General features: G+C 36.4%; 1 non-coding gene across 1 annotated transcript; it reads left to right on the top strand.

Annotated features, from left to right (window-relative positions):
• The first annotated feature begins 2,516 nt into the window (after positions 1-2,516).
• Positions 2,517-2,623, top strand: LOC145038146 (small nucleolar RNA R71). The gene has a single exon (XR_013679211.1). It is a non-coding gene; the product is annotated as a small nucleolar RNA R71 (small nucleolar RNA).
• Positions 2,624-17,289: the final 14,666 nt, after the last annotated feature.

The following is a 17,289-nucleotide window of genomic DNA, read 5'->3' as shown; positions in this document are numbered from 1 at the left end:
ACATACCAAGTAGAGTTAATTAACAAGAACTTGCAAGGAAATTGGAAGTAGATTAAGAAATTGGCTGTGGGGTATTTTGTTCCCGTTCGTGCGGCAGTATCAAATAGGGAATGGGGATGTTGGTAAAAGGGTTTTAAAGAAATGGTCCCCCCCGTGACTTTTTAAAGGCCACGATGTGGCTGGATATGCCCACGTCGTGGACTTTAAAACTGTCATCTGTTCTCGTGATTTCATTTTAACTCACGACGTGGCTGGCTATGCCCACGTTGTGGAAACTGCCTGATTGCAAAATGTTATAAAATCTCACTATTTAACTAACTACTTTGCATCTCATTCATTAATTAACGTTCCCCACAGCTAATTCTTTACTAATTATCAGTTATTAGATGATGAGTTGATGTCTTTCCTAATTAAAAAGAAAAAATTTAAAAGAAAAGAAAATGCAAACCAAACTCGGGTTGCCTCCCGAGAAGCGCTTCTTTTTCTTGGAGTCTTGAGCCGGACTCCGTGCCTTCTACGTTGAATCTTCTGAAGAATCCACCATTAAGATCTTTTGTTCGTTGAACCGCCGCTTGTAAGCTTGAACTCGCCTTTTGTATGCCTTCTTTGAATTCTCCTTTTTAGCTTTGCCCTCTTCTTCGAGGTTGCGTTTTGTGCCCTTAGTTTGTTCCTTGCACTCCATAGCATCCTCCTCTTCTTTCACCACCGGCTTTGTTACTCTTGAAGTGACCTCTTCTTCATCACTTGTCATTTCCTCATCCTCTTTGCTCACCCAAGAAGGCGGACTCTTGTAAGCTGTGACTTCAATCAAGTATGGAACAGATGCCCTTGGTTTTGTCCTTTTGACTTAATGAACTGCCTTTATCTCTTCTTCCATAAGCTTTTTCCAGTTCTTCTAGTTCATTCTCTTCATTAATTGTGAACACCTCTTCTTCATCTTCTTGAAAGTCATCTTTTATCCCAAAAACTTCTTGTTCGTCTCCAACCCTCAAAGTGAGCATAGACTCGCGGATATCAACAAGAGCTCCAACAGTGTTAAGCAATGGACGACCAAGGATTATTGGAACATCTGGATCTTCTTTCATGTCCAAGACTACAAAGTCTATTGGAAAAACAAATTTTCCAATTTTTACCAAAATATCCTCCACTATGCCCTGGGGTTGTGTCACCGAACGATTTGCCACGTGAATCTTCATTTTTGTAGCCTTCATCTTCTGAATCTCCAATTTTTGATAAAATGAAAAAGGCATCAAATTAATGCTCGCCCCAGAATCAGCTAAAGCATTAACCTTCAGTTTATTCCCAAACTCACATGGAAGAGTGAGGCGTCCAGGATCCCCCATCTTTTCTGGTGTCTCTCCCAACACAACTTTTGAAGTTCGTTCACTTAGAATCACTGTAGACTGCTTCTTTAATTGCCTTCGAGTGTCTATCAAATCTTGCAGTAATTTCTGGTTCTCGGGAGCTTTGGATAAGGACTCGACAAAGGGAGTATTAATTGGGACCCCCTTCACATGCTTTACAAACTCTAAATGCTCCTTCTCCAGTAGACTAAGTGCAACTCGGGTTGGAAATGTAAACGGTGGCTGATAAGCTGGAACGGGCTCAAGGATTTTTGATCAGACATGCACCACGTTGTGGCCATTGGAGTGCCACGTCGTGGCGAAGCTGGTTCAACAACTTCTTCACTGTCGAACTTTAACTTCTTTGGTTTTGAATCAGGCTGTTGTGGTTCTTCTTCCAATGCCTCCAGGAACTCAGAGATTGCTTCTTCTTCAATATCGATGGCCATTACGTGAGATTGGGTCTTTACTTCGGGATTCTTTGGGGGCAATTGTTCATGAATTAGAGTGGCTAGTTGACCAAATTGTACTTCATGGTTATGGATGGAGGCTTGCTGATTCTTTATCAAAGTTTGTTATTCCATAATGGCAGAATCAGTGGCATCGTGTCTCTTTTCCGAAGCTTCCATAAACTTCATCAAAATGGTCTCTAGGTCGGGTTTCTTCTCGGCTGGTGGCTGCTCCTTTTGATAAAAGCCTCGACCCGTCTTCCCATACTTCTCTTCTTTTTGCTTCTTATACTCTTCATATGGCAGCCACTCCTTCTTCGGTTTCCTCCAGTCCTCATCATACTTATCCCCACTAGAGTAACACACTTGAGCTTTCCTATTCCCAAACTCATCTACATTGCAGTCCTTGGTCAAGTGTGGACCACTACATCTCTCGCAACCCACTCTTATGGCATGTATTGACTGGTCCATTTGTGTTATCCTTCGATCCATATTATTCAGCATGGCCATTACATCTGCTATTTCATCAGTTTGGACCCCTCCACTGCCTTTGATTCCATCTTGCCTAGGGTTGTGGTATTCGCAAGAGTGCTTCGCGAACTCTTCAATCAACTCCTTGACCTCCCTTGGATTTTTCTTTCATAATGGTCCTTGAGAGTCAAGGAGTTGTCTCGTCATAACGTTGACCCCATCATAGAAGATTGAGATCTCTTGTTGCACATTTAGATCATGATGAGGACAATTTCTAAGCAAGCCCTTGTACCGCCCCCATGCTTCGTATAATGACTCCCCTGTCTGTTTCTCAAAGTTGGCTATTGCCTTCTTGAGTTTGGCTATCTTGGATGGTGGGCAAAATTTTTCCAGGAATTGCTCATGCATTTGAGCCCAAGTGGTAATTGTACCAGGTGGAAGTGATTTTAACCACTCCTTAGCAGCTCCTTTGAAAGTGACGGGAAGCATCCTAAGCAAGACTGTGTTTCTGTTGACATTTGGGACATTGAAGTAATCTGCAATGTCATTGACTTCATCTAGATGCTTAAAAGCATCCTCATGATCTTTCCCGAAAAATGGGATGTCCTTCAGTGCAGTCAATATGTGTCCCTTCAACTCGAATGTGGCAGTGGCAGGTATTGCGGTTTGGACTAAACCGGGACCCACATCTTCTCGGATCCGCTTCTTGTAAGCTCCTATGGACATCTCTTCAATTGCTGCCATCTCGTTCCTTGGCTCGTTCTCGGGTTCGCTCGTGTGTTCTTCAAATTCCGGCTCGGTATCGCTTTCGGACTCGGTTTGGACATGCGTATGATCCAAATGCTCAACATTGCTCTTGTTCCTCACGGATGAACTTGACTCTCCTGTCTTCTTTCCCGACTTCCTAGAAAAGGTTGACTTCAATTCTTGTAAGGGCGTCTTTTTCTTGTGAAGTGCAGACTCGGGATCTTCAAGTGGTGGCACCAAGTGTGTGTTTGAGCTTCTGGTCATGAACTCCTGCAACTTGCTAAACTAAAAACGTAAAACTGAACTAAAATAAGAAAAACTAACTACAAACTAATTTTTTTTTTTTAACTGTCCATGACGTGGCCAGTATATGGCCACGTCGTGGACTCTGTGATTAACAGAAAAAATTTATTTTGCTGAAAAATTAACTTTTTGTGGTTTTTACTCCACAAGAAGGATCGATTAATTTAATGCAAATAAATAAGCTAAAAACTGCACCGTTCCCCGACAACGGCGCCAAAAACTTTGATGTGCACAAAAGTACTCACTAATTTTAATATTTATAATCTAACAAACTTAACTAACTATGCATTTATAGGCATTGTACTTAGTCAGATTACAGTATAGCTTGGGTAAGTCGGGTGTCGATCACAGGGAACGGTGTTACTAGTTAATTTACTTACTATTAAATTAATCTAATTATTAACAAGTTTAAAAGGGGTTTTATCTGGTTTTACAAGATCAGATGAACTTAAATCAAATTCAATAAAAACACGCTCTTGTTTAGTTTGAATCCACTTCTCCCTTATGACTAGCTAATGATTACAGATTATTAAGTTGGTTTTTAGTTGTATTAGTAATTTAGTTCTAATTTTACCAATAATTAACTAATTCATGTCAAACCATGTATGTTCACACATAATTAAACACAAAACTAATTATGAATGTAAATATGCTATGTAAGATTTGTAATATAAACGCAATTATAGTCACAATACACGCTCTCTAACACAGCTAAGCTCTATTTATTCTAATTACTAACTAAGATTGGTCAATCCTAGCTCTAACAATTCAATGTTCACTAAATCATTAGGTAAACAAGTTCATGCAGTTTAATGGTCACTAAGCTACACAGAACATGCAATCAAGCAATTAGAGAAACAAACAATAGCATGCTAGGTTATACAAATCAAACACAAGCAATTTTTACCAACTAAAATTAATCCATAAACATTGAACTATTCATAAGTTTAAAGCTTCATCTAGCTAAACAAGAGTAGCTAGATTCAACTGCTCATCATAACAACTAAACCAACACAGCTAAAAGTAATGAAAGACATGTTCTTATTTAACTAGAATAATAACCTCTATTCTTTTTGGTGTTTAAAACCTTCTTCCAGAACTCTTCTTTCGCTCTGAATCGTCTCCTGGAACTCTTTTCTTCTGCCAAAAGCTTCTCTCTTTCGTAATAATCAGGAGAACTTATTTAATCTTCAAAAACCCGCGCCACGTCGTGGCCAGCTGTGCCACGTCGTGGGCTTCAAGTAATCCGTATCCTCCAAGGAAATCCTCCGTGTCGCGATGTCTATCTTCTGGAAACCCCATGCCACGTCGTGGGCTTCATCGCCACGTCGTGAATTCAGTATCTATCGTGAATGTATTCTTTTCTTGTCTTTCAAGCCTCCCATGTTCCGCATATTGTCACTTTTGGTCCATCTCTTCGAAAATCCTTTATATTGACTGAAAATAACAATTTAAAGTCATAAGTATCATTATTCTAAACATATTATCAATTTATTAATAAAAATGTACTTAAATATTGCCTAAAAATAGGTATAAATATGGCAATATCATTCGCACCGGATGTGCATTGATTACCAAGATTTGAACAATCTGACGGTGAAGAACCATTATTCGTTACCAAGGATCAATGATATTTTTGATCAACTGTAAGGGGCATCTTGGTTTTCCAAGATTGAACTGAGGTCGGGATACTATCAGATGAGGGTTTGTGATGAGGATGTGCAGAAGATGTCTTCCAGACTCGTTACGAGCATTACAAGTTGATGGTGATGCCTTTTGGGCTCACCAATGCACTGATAGAGTTCAAGGATCTCATGAACCGGGTGTGCAGGCCCATTTCGGATCGGTCAGTGGTCGTATTTATCGCTGATATTTTGGTGTATTCGAAGACTAGAGAGTGGGGGTCGAGATTGAGTATTTGTTGAAATATGAAGAGAATTGTTTTCGATGTTTGGTAGAAAGCATTGAGCAAAAACAAGTCGAAAGGTTGGTAGTGTTGGGTTTTCTACGAATCAAATACACTCTAAACTAGGTAGCAAAAAAATCAAAACTACGATATACTTAAGTGTAAATGAAACCTATGGATCTATGGTGTCATGCTAATTACATATACCGTTGAAAAAAATACAAAGAAGAAAAACATACCTCTTATGTATCCCTTGATCTCCTTGCTTGCCACGGAGTTGCTTGCATGAGAGAACCCAAACCAGAATCCTCTAATGGTATCACACCCAATGACACCGAAGAGTGGAATAAAAATAACTAGGAGAAGGGTTAATTTCACAAACCCTAAGAGGGTTAGAAATCGTTTGTAAGAGGGGAAGAAAAAAGGGTTGGCGAAACTTCAAGCCAAGGTTCGAGTAAGAATGAAATCGCTAAGGCCCTATTAATAGCCTTGGATCCCTTCCAAGGTTTTGTGCTTTTTCCCATGTGGGATGAGAGGCCTAGAACAAATTTCAATCCTTATCCCATGTGGGATGGATTGATTTTCATCCAACCCTAATTCCATAAGGGTTCTGAAACATTCCTGATTAACCAACTATCGATTAAAGAATATTCAACCTTTTAGTTAATTAAACTGTTAATGAATTCCCAAAGTATATTTTCAATTAGTTTCTAATTAATTATTAACCATAATAATTAATAAATCAGTTCCTCCTTTATTTATTCTACTCAATTTAGGTATTGAGGGCAACCCAAAAGGACCATGTTATTATTAGAAATAATGTCAATAGTTAATGACCTTGGATACTATTTCCAATAGCCTCCTACTTGGACATGTCATCAACTATACGAGGACCAATACTTCTCCAATAATAAACAGAGAGCTAGCCATCCAATGAAACTACCAAACTCTTGAGCTAATCAAGATTAATCACTTAGATAAGTGATCAACTATTCTTTTGTTCTATGATATTTGTATGAATTCGAGATACGAATAATGGTGAATCTCAGAAATTAAGATTATGTTTCCCGATATAGATTTGTGACGAATGCATCTGACTACTAAATTAAACACATCATTTCCAGTCAGGGCATGACCAAGCACTAAAGATGTCAGCACCAAATCATCGCGCGGGGGGGGGGGGGGGGGGGGGCATGGATATCACTTCTCCTATTAAGGCAGAAGGAACAAATAAACTTTAACTACATAGTTTTTGTCTATTTCATCATGTCACACATGGACATACCCTTTACAACTACGAGATTGGGTTATCGTTGGAGTAGACCAATGCACAATAGAATCATAGAGCAAAACCCCACATGTATCTAGGTTTGAAGAATATAATATATTATCGTCTTAGAATTACTCTTGACTCAATCCCTAAAGTAATCTATAAGCGCGGGTTAGTCCAATTCTTAAATCTGTATTAAGTACTCATGAATGTTAGTGAAATCTCTATGTTATGTCCAATCACTTGGACAATCCACTAATACTCATGACAGTGTTGAAGCACTACTTGCTTTCAAGAGCATGACCGACTGTGTACGTTTGAGTAAATTAATACTCAGGAAGTGGGTTCTAAAAATGCAAAAGGAGAACAAAGTGATAAGCTAATTGAAATGACTGAACTCCATCATATATTAATGTATCCACTTAATAATTACCAAATCGAATTAAAACTTATACTGCTTAAGTTCTCAAGTTTAAAACAAACTAAAACTAGAGTTTTTACGCCAATTCATTTGCAAATCTAATGCCTCTTGACTTTGTTTGACTGTCGGACCTAGTTAGTGACATTGGCTTATGGAATGGATTAACAAAATTGTCTTTCGATATGACTTATTGACCATGATGCCTTCACATTTGACTCAATATCAAATGTGTTGTTACTTACTGAGTATGTGTCTTGTGAGCTTGTGTGACTTGGGATCAATACTCAACATAACTTCATCCTTAAAGTCATAAGAACCTTCATAAGGACCTCCAATGATTGAATTTCAACAAAGATATCACTAATGAATATTCTTTAGGCACGTTGTCTTCTTTGCATTTCAATCAACTGCAATATACTCTAAGTTTGTTAAATCCACTATGGTGTATTACTTGGTGCTCTTCCAAGCTAATGCTTCACCACTCAGTAAAAGCACAAATTTCAACTGCGAACACAATTGTCTTTATCAGTGTGGAACTTAACATCAATGTAACTTTTACAATGATCTCTTCCATACTGTAAAGATCATTTCCTCTATCCTCCTATGACACTTAGGAATGTTCTTGATCTTGATTTGTTGATTCTCACCAAATTGATCTAACCAAACTTGTAATGCTCAAGGCATACCAGTCATTAGATTTAATACATTTCATGGCATATATGATCGACCCCATAGCAGAATCATGTGGGAAATGACTCGTAACCTTTAGATCAATCATAGAACTAGGACATTAGCATCGCTGAATGTCATGCCATATTTCATTAAGCACGAACCTTTCCAAGTTATGCATGTCGAGTTTCCTAAATATTCCGTGTACTTTGGCTAAATCCAATGAATCACTTTGATCTATCTCCATAGATTCTTATTATGTATGTGTTCTGTATCTCCCATGTATATCATAGCGAGACAATTTTCATAACAAGCCAGGTTTTTACACTTGCTATGTTAGAATATAGTTTCCTATGAATCGTACATTATCTACGTACAATACAAGGGTGACTACAATGCTCCCACTAGCCATGACACACACACACACACACACACACATATATATATATATATATATATATATGGCTCATCTTTATTTCTCAAAATTCAAACTCTTTGAACTTTATCATTAAAATAATGATCCCACTTGCAAGATGCTTATTTCGTTCCATAAATGAACTTCTCCAGCTTACACATCGTTCACAACCTATCTTGGTCCATGCTTGTATCTTCTTAAAGATCCACTTAAACCTAATGGTTAAGGAAAAGTGCTTGATCTACCAAGTTTTCACATACATGGACTGAATCTCTCTCTCTCTCTCTCTCTCTCTCTCTCTCTCTCCATGTCCTCCTTCCATATTGTAGCCTTTAGGGACTACCATATCTTCTGATAGCTGGTACACTCTGATTGTTTTATACCAGTGACTCATTTACCTTACTAATATAAACTATTATATAAATATGTATATTAAGTCCTCTGTCAGATCTATATGGAAGAGGTGGAGGTATGTCAATTTCCTTAACATGTCTTTCAACCTCGAATTAAATGCTAGTTCCAACTTGAGGCTCTTCGTTGGTTGAATCTCGAATCTTTTCACGATCAATGTGGCTCCCACTAGCCTATTTGGAAATTAGCTCCTTCTCTGGGAAGTCTGCCCTTCAAGAAACATAAACTTTGTTCTTAAAAGGTTTGTTAAACGATATATCCAAAATGCTTGATGTGTTCTACCACAAGATGACACATCTCTATTCTATGTTCTAGATTGTCGAGCGCTTCACGACAAGTGTAAGCCTCATCATCGTAGACTTCCATATGTGCTAGTAAATAATGAATCCTACTTCACATATCATAGAGTGTTTCATGAACCTTCTCAGTTAGTTGAGGAGTTTGAACTAAAGGGTTGAGTTGGTAGTTTTAGTTGGAGGTATGTTAGAATTTATTCAGTTTTCTCATCATGGGTCAGAATATATAAATCTTATGTATTATTTTCGGTGAGGTTTGCAGTATTATTAAAATTTGTTTTGTACTCCAAGACTACCAAGTACCGATGAGGGCCAGACAGAATACACCTAAGGACGGGACCATGTTGGCAATTAAGTCGTTCTGAAATCCAACAACCCTATGCGGCCTTTCAAATAGGATTCTTCGTACTGTAAGTACCCAAGAAGTAGTGTAATTAATAATCATAATACTTTTTGTGAGAACAAGAGATCTGATGCGCAGGGACAAGGTTTGAAAACTCAAACCTTGAGTTAATGCTTAAGATCAATGTCTGCTTACTAAGGAATGTTCAAGTCAAGTCTGGCAAGACTAGTTAAGTCTGAGTTAATGCATTCAACAATGTATTCGAGATATAAATGAAGAGTGAAGTTAATGATCAAGGTAAAGACAATAAATGAAGAACAAGAAGAATGTTTTAGAGAATTGAGTTGAAATAGAATGGAAGGTGAAGTGAAATGGAATATTGCTATTTTTGTTTGAATAATTCATCACTAGCTTTAATATTGAAAACTCCTTTAAATAGGAGAACAAGTTACATCATACAAACTAAATACAAATACAGGAATGGATAATAGAGATATTTCTGACTCTCTGATTATCTAGGTTTGACAAAAGAGACTAAGTCCTATGCCATGTTAATTCAAGATAGATGACTAATACAATTAATTCATACGAACAAAAGATTGATTCTACACATTATCATTCCAGACACTACTTCCATTCCGGAATACCTTCACATCATTCAGAATGTTTTCTACTCCGGACGCAAGATTTTCTTCAAACTCCACACTGATTTCGCACCATCTTCTATTTTAGAACTGAGTCTGACTTTGGAATTGACAAAAGGTTAGAGATTGCTAGAGGTTCACTTTTAGGTTCCAACAATCTCCCCCTAAGTGAACTTAGCAATCAGGTCAGCTCAGTTTGCTTATCCCTTGATAAAAATATATGCTCTGAACAACCACTCTCTGACCTCAATGTACCATTGTAGCTGACTCACAAACTTTTCCTTGATGTGTTCCGGAGCTTCTAACTAGGATGCGCGACTAATGAATTTATGAAGAATCTTTGTAGGAACTAGGTGTTTGTCAAGGAGTCGTATGAATTCCTAATTGTTTGACTTTCTTTGTTTGTAGACAAACCATAGAATCGAATCATCAATGGGTCCTTCAGCCAACAATTCAGCTTCTGGCAAAACAAAGTTGATTTTGGCTAAGAAATTTTATGTTCCGAACAAGTGAGCCAATTCATAGTCACATTTGCATAAATTGACAACATAATCCTTAAGGAAGCTTAAGGCAGCAAGATAGCCTCCCATGCTTAGATCAATATTTTGACGACTTCGGAAATGAGCAACAATGGTTAAGATATCGTTCAGATTGATTGCAGGAAAATCAACATCAGTGATGGTGTATGGAGTTGGTTTGTTCCGGAGGATGTAGTAGCGAAACAAAACACAGTTTAGATCAAACTTTTTTAGAACCTTCCTTGTACACCTAAAGATTTTGGTGAACTTTTTTCTCGACCATACTTCCTTTTGGGGAAGAGCATTTTTTGCGTAGACAGTCTCTAGTCTCTCACGGTCAGTTCAGATCATCAATTGGGGATCATCATTCAGATGCAAGGGAGAAAACTTGGTGTAGTATTTGCTATAAGGAGATAGTGGCAAATCAAGCTGGTCCGAATCGTTGGTAGGGATGTCATAGTACATGAAAGGTACTATGTCCAAATCATGGATTATTCCTTCACGACATAGAGGAGAAAGTCCCAACATCGGATTGTGATTATCTTTAAGCGACTGAATCCGAATTCTTTCCACTAGAGCATGATTGAGTTCCTCCTGAGACCATCCTAATTTTAGCTTTGGTGGAGGTCCGAAGTAATGAGCTTGATAGGTTTCCATGATGGGTTTCTTACCCTAGTCTTTGCTGAGTACGGAGATGATATGTTGCATGTTCTCATCAACGGTAAATTTTGGAGGAGAGGTTTGAAGAGGTTCTTTCGAAATATCGTCTTGAATTCGAAGTGGAGAGCCTTCATTAATCGGAGTAATTCTTGGAGCAGGAATGAGTGGCAACATGGATGAAGTGGCCCGAAAGGCGTCATCCATTAATTTGGTTTTAGCCTTAGCCATTTGAATACTTCTTTTGAGAACATCCGGCAGTGTAGTTGGCCATGAGCCTGCGGACCAAACTCTTTGTTCTTCCTCCATTAATTTCTTACTAGGTAGCTTTCTTCGAGCCTGGAGACCTACTATGGCGTTGGTGACATACTCCACTTCTTCTTCAACACTTTCATCATCATCACTATTTCCTAGAAGTCCAGAAAGACCTTGGACTTCATCATCGAAATTTTCATCTCAAGCTGATATTCCGAGGCAGATTTCCATGGTTGATGTATGTGACTGGGACCTTCTCCCCCTCTTGCATCGATGGACCTATGAGCCAGTGCAAGTACAAGAACCTAAGCCTAACATTGTTTATAGATACAAACACTAATATTATCATCTTATTTCCCCAATATCTCAATCCTCCAACAGATGGCATTGGATTAACAAACTTACAGTCGATCCAGTGAATACAAATGCATGTGAACAAACACAAATGAATAGAGTCGTTTCCCACCATAGCCATGATATACTTAATCGATTCAGTAACATATCAGATTTCAAAATTCCAATTAAATTCAGTAAGATATAACTCTCTCTTAGTTTGTGTATTTGGTGTTCTTGGGAAGACATTGTGGTTTTTTGATGATTTGGTTGTGAGTCATCGTCTTCGCATTCAAGTTAAAAAAATCTATCCCCTTTAACAACTGACGAAGATCTGTCTTTGACTCTCCCATATCTCAATTTCCTCCCTCATTTTTGTTCTTATTTTTATTATGTTATAGAGAGTCATTCTGTTTGGCTATTTGATACGTTTTGGAGTAATTATTTTTAAATGTCTCAAATGTGCAGGTGGCACCATGCTTTGATCAAGCTGAAACACCCCTTGACCACTAGCTAACCGCGTAACACCATCATCATCACCGTACCCGCCACAACCACCATCGTTACTGGGCCACAACTAAACTCTTGTCCCCCACATCTCCGCAATGAAGCCCACCATGAACGTCACTGCTTCATTCTCCCCTAGGTTTCTATGTAAACTTATTTTTTAGCTTACTAACTACAAAATGAAGTGAAAACACTTGCTCTCTCTGTCTCTATATCTATCTATCTCTCTATACCAATGCATTTACTCTTCTCCTTCTGCCACAACCAGACCATCGCTCTGTATATATTTAGCGATTAGGGTACCTTCATGTTTATTTTTTTTTATAAAATTCTCAATTGTAAGTCATAATTCAATCTGATTTTGGTGTTGATGAACTATTATGTGAAACCTCGTATGCATTTATTGCTAACTTTCTCAATGATTGTTTTGTTTAGTTTTTTGGTTAAGCTTTTTTTTATTGATTATGGTATTAAGGTATTGTTTATTTTGTAGCTGTAATGGGATGAAGGTTGAAGGATGGATAAGTTATTCTCCTAGAGTTCGACAGAGGAATGGCAGCTGTTGTGCTCACCAGACGAAAGAGCATGTAAATTTTCACATTTTTCTACCTTTGAATCTTTCAAACTATGTTGATGCTTATTTAGAAGTGTGTTCTTATAGGAAAGTTACATGCACGATGGAGCAGATGTGTACCAAAGCAAATAGTTGCACAGAAGAATCTATGTACATGCGGTGATAGGTTTTTGTGGGAGACATTAATTTGATGTAAGAAACTTGATTTAAGAACTATATTGTTCTAAAATTTCTTTAATTATCATTTTTTTTTGTTAAATTTTCTCAAAATAAAGTCAAAAAATAAAAAAAACAATTCGATTAACTTTTCTATGGTGAAATAAAAGTTCTAATATGCTTTTCCTGAGGTTTCGAAACTTACTTTGACATTATTTATCATAGCATATTCAACTTGTATTAATTTGGTTGAATTTCTCTTATGAAAGCTACAAAATATCAAAATGACATTTTGTTTTGTGTAACATGTTTAAGAGTTTTGAGTTCTGATTTAGTTGGTGGTTATCATGTTTTTTCCTTAAAATATTTTTTGCAACTTGGTCCCTTTTATGATCTTTATGATGATTGCAGTTCAATGGTTAGAAAATCCTTCGTACCATTGGCTTTTACATCCCAAGTTATTGCAAGTGTAGTAATTTTATCTGATGATTGCTTTTATAACATTTTATTGTTCATTAATTTCTCATTTATTTCTTTATTAATATTTTTTGTAATTGTAGGGTACCTAAATGCTGCTATGAAAATGTAAGTTGGAGATTTATATAAAATAACTAAACTAAGGAAGCAACCCACTTTTACTATTTCCTCAATAGTCTAAAACACATATTCATCATAATACCCCAATACAACTTGAAAGGTAATCGTCAACTTGACTTTTGTTATTCTTTTCTCATATCTTATAGTTAACGATAGATGTTTAATTAACATAGCTTGAAGAGTCAGTAAATGAAGAGCCCAAGTAAGTTATTTTCACTTTTTTTACTTTGTTACTATATATGTATTTTCACTTTCATCTACGTGGTTCGTACAAGAAACGAAGTAATGCTTTGATAAAACTATAAAAGCATATTATGCACCTTTTATGGATTTAATGAAAAGCTGGAACATGTAAACTTCAAAAAAAAAAAAAAATTGGCTTTTTGTTTTTAGATTTTTGTTTTTGTGTAATGGTTTTGTTTGGTTGGCAATGGAGTTTTAGTAAAAATCTACATCAAGGTTTGAAGGAAAACATGTTTGTTCCTATTGTTTTGTGATTCAGGTTAAAATATGTTCATGGTTTGCTAAATCTGTTGATTTCATGTTTACTTTGATTCTATTATTCTGTAACATATCTGAGATTAAAATCAAGATAAATGCATTTTTTTAAAACTACATTTTGGTGACAGTGATTATTGTTCTGTAAGAAATGTTCATTTACAATGTTTTCTTTTAATAAGGTATCTAATTATCAATTACATATTTTAATTAAACTAATAAAATTTAGAAGAAATATAGTATTGGTTTACTTTTGACAAAAAAAAGGGACTCACATCAAACTGTGTCACACCCCAAAACTGAGAACGGCGGAAACGTTCTGGGGCGGAGGACGTCATGTAATGTATCACAATAATGCAAAGTAGTAAACAATCAACAACATCATCCGTTGCATTAATAATATAGTTTTAAATACATGTGTGTTCTTTCATAGTATAAAACAACATAATGAATGTTCAAAATAAAAGACGAGTCTTGACTGCTCCATCTTCACAAAACCTGGTCGTCGTACCTGTCTATTTGTGACCTAAGAATACAAGTTATTTTAAAAGCGAGTATCAGCAATAAAGCTGGTGAATTCATAAGTATTAATGTGTCTTTGATTTGTAAAACTGTAAAGAAAGACTTGTAAATGTTTGAAGAAAAGTTTGCATAAGTATGAAAGTGTTTGTAAGTAATTGTAAACGTTTGAAAACACTAAAAAAAATCTCATATTTCCTACTAGTATAAAAAGTAGTCTTCTACCAAGACCAGACTGTTTTAAAAGTAGTCTTCTACCAAGTCCCGACTGTTTTGAAAGTAATCTGCTACCAAGGCCCGACTTCTTTGTAAGTAAGCATCACTATAAATGTGACAGTTTTCCTCTGTTTAACTATTATTATAAAAGTTATAGTCTACCTCGTCGTTTATGTGTATGAGTCACAATATAAAGGTAATAAGGAAAATTGTTTATCTATATCAAATATATCCTACCTCGTCATTCATGTGAATGTGTCACAAAGTAAAGGAAAATAATATATTAACTAAAAATGTATCCTTTTGCACTGGGATATTCACGGCGTGGAAACTCGCCAAAAAGTATAACCGTAGACACCCGTCGATGATCATTTTCCCTAGTGTAGCTAACAGCCTTGGGGTGGAATAGTAAGTCCCGAAACATTTGTAACAGATTCTATGTAATAGTATCTATTAAACGTATTAATGTGAACGTGTTCATGTAAGCGTATCTATGTAGACGTATTCATGTAAGCATATTCATGTAAGCGTATCTATGTAAACGTCTTATGTAAACGTATTCATGTAAGCGTATTCATGTAAGGGTATCTATGTAAACGTACTTATGTAAACGTACCTATGTAAACATATTTCTTCATATAGTATGTAATGTATTAGTATAGACTCATGAATGAACTGACTCTTGTGTGATTCCTTGTACTTGGAATAGTAAGTAGTATTTCCTAACTATACCTATTATCGTTACTATTAATGTACGTGTATACCCGAAAGTATTCCTTTGCTACCCAAAGGTATTGAACTGACTGATGGAACTTTTATGTCTATATATGTATACATGATATATATATAACTAATATTTAGATGACATTCGGACGAATTGTCGGTGCTCTAAGGCCACATCCCAACAAGGAAAAGGAAATAAAGCGAGCTAGCCGTCCTAAGTCCTTTAAACATTACTTATGTAACTATACATATATAGGCATGCATTTGAAAATATAAAAGTATAAAAGAAGTTTTGTAAAACCTTTGAAAGATTTAATACTAAGAAATGATGACTTGATGTCAGTTTATAAAACGATTTGAAAGTATTTTGTTTGATAAGACAGTTTTAAGTATAAGGAAAACCTTTGTTTGAAACACAAGTGTAACAGAGTTTGAAAGGAAACATACAGTATGTATAGCAGTTTGATAAAGAGTTTTAACGTGTAAAAACATTTGAGAAAGTCATTTGAAGTAATCTGTTTGGTAAAATAGTTAAAAGTATAGTAAATCTATTTGTATGCTAGTTATTAATCACACGTGATTGATATAATGAGTAGGATGATTCAACTTGTATTCCCACCATAAAGCATCTTATAAACATTTAAAAACATTTAAAAGGTTAATTAATTGGTATGAACTCACCTGCAGTGAGTGAATCAGATGGAAGTGTCGGACAAGTGTTTGGTGTCAAGTGAAGACTTAAACACACACAATGATCCTAATAACATATAAAGACATATGTATATACATATAATCAGTGATTATAACAGTAATTAGACAAGTATAAAGATTCTAAGGCGTGGAAAACACTTTGGTCAAAGTGTTAAGAGGCCATTGGGTTGCAACAAAGGAGTATAAGGCTTTGTAAGTGAGTTTATGATCCATATACCATACTTGTTGGAGTTTACAGCCCAGGGGAGTTTACTCCTGGCCGTAAACTCTCAAATAGGTCTCCAAATGAGGCTTAAAGCTATTACGTCTTAAGTGGTTAGGTGTTCCTAGGCTTAAACAAGCGGCTAGGTGGGTTTAAGGTCCAAGAATGATCTTATATGGACCTTATATTGAGTTTATGGCCGTAAACTCATGGTATGAAGTACCATTTCGTGTCTTGAAGTCCCTAGTTCAATGGTGTAAGGTTCTATATACTAAGCTCCAAGGCTTGGTAAGGTGTTAGGGTGCCATTTGCACCATTTATAGGGGTTTCCGGCCCAAGAACATGTCTTGGCCGTAAACTCCTTGGATTATGTGATTCTTTATGTTTTCTAAGCCCTAAATATGTTAAACCTAGTGTACAACGAGTTAGAACAAGAGTACTTACGATCTAGGAGCTTGAATGGTCGTTTTTGGCCAAGAACACTAGTGTGTGTTCTTGGTGTTCTTGGTGAAACATGAAGATCTACAAAATGGAATGATTTCACGGATGAAATCATGTAAGATCATTAGTTCATGTAAGATATAAACTAGTTAGGAAAATAAACTTATGAGTTTTGAAGATCGGGGACGAAGATCGGGATGATACTTGAGAGGATTTCGGCCAAGAGGAGGAAAGGAATGAACAAATGGCTAACATATCACCATAAAAGGGAGAGTTTACGGCACACATGGAGTTTATGGCCGTAAACTCCCATGTGGGGGCTGTGAACTCCTTGTAGGGGTGTTTAAGGTTTGATCTTTGAGCTATAACTTCAGCAGATAAACCCTGACACTTATCCCTTAAGTGTACAAGGCTCGGAACGCTCAAATAAACTCCTATTTGAGCTAAAAGATAACAACAATGAGTTTGACTTTTAATGAAGTGTTTGACTGTACATGATAGAAATTTTCGGGTTGTCACAAACTGATATGCAAGGTTGCCTTTTGTTTGGTTTATATGTATGCATAGGTCAGTAACTTCTTTTTTCCATTGTTCATACAATGTTGTTCTGAGTTTGTAATAGAAACTTAGATGCATACCGGTAAAATTGTCAAAGAAATGAAAATACAATGGTATTTTTTTTCACAAAATGTGA

This window comes from Lactuca saligna, chromosome 3 (assembly GCF_052625555.1).
Source record: "Lactuca saligna cultivar CGN05327 chromosome 3, ASM5262555v1, whole genome shotgun sequence".
Lineage (NCBI taxonomy): Eukaryota > Viridiplantae > Streptophyta > Magnoliopsida > Asterales > Asteraceae > Lactuca > Lactuca saligna.
Note: the sequence above shows the minus strand (reverse complement) of the source record. Positions and strands in the feature narration are given on the sequence as shown.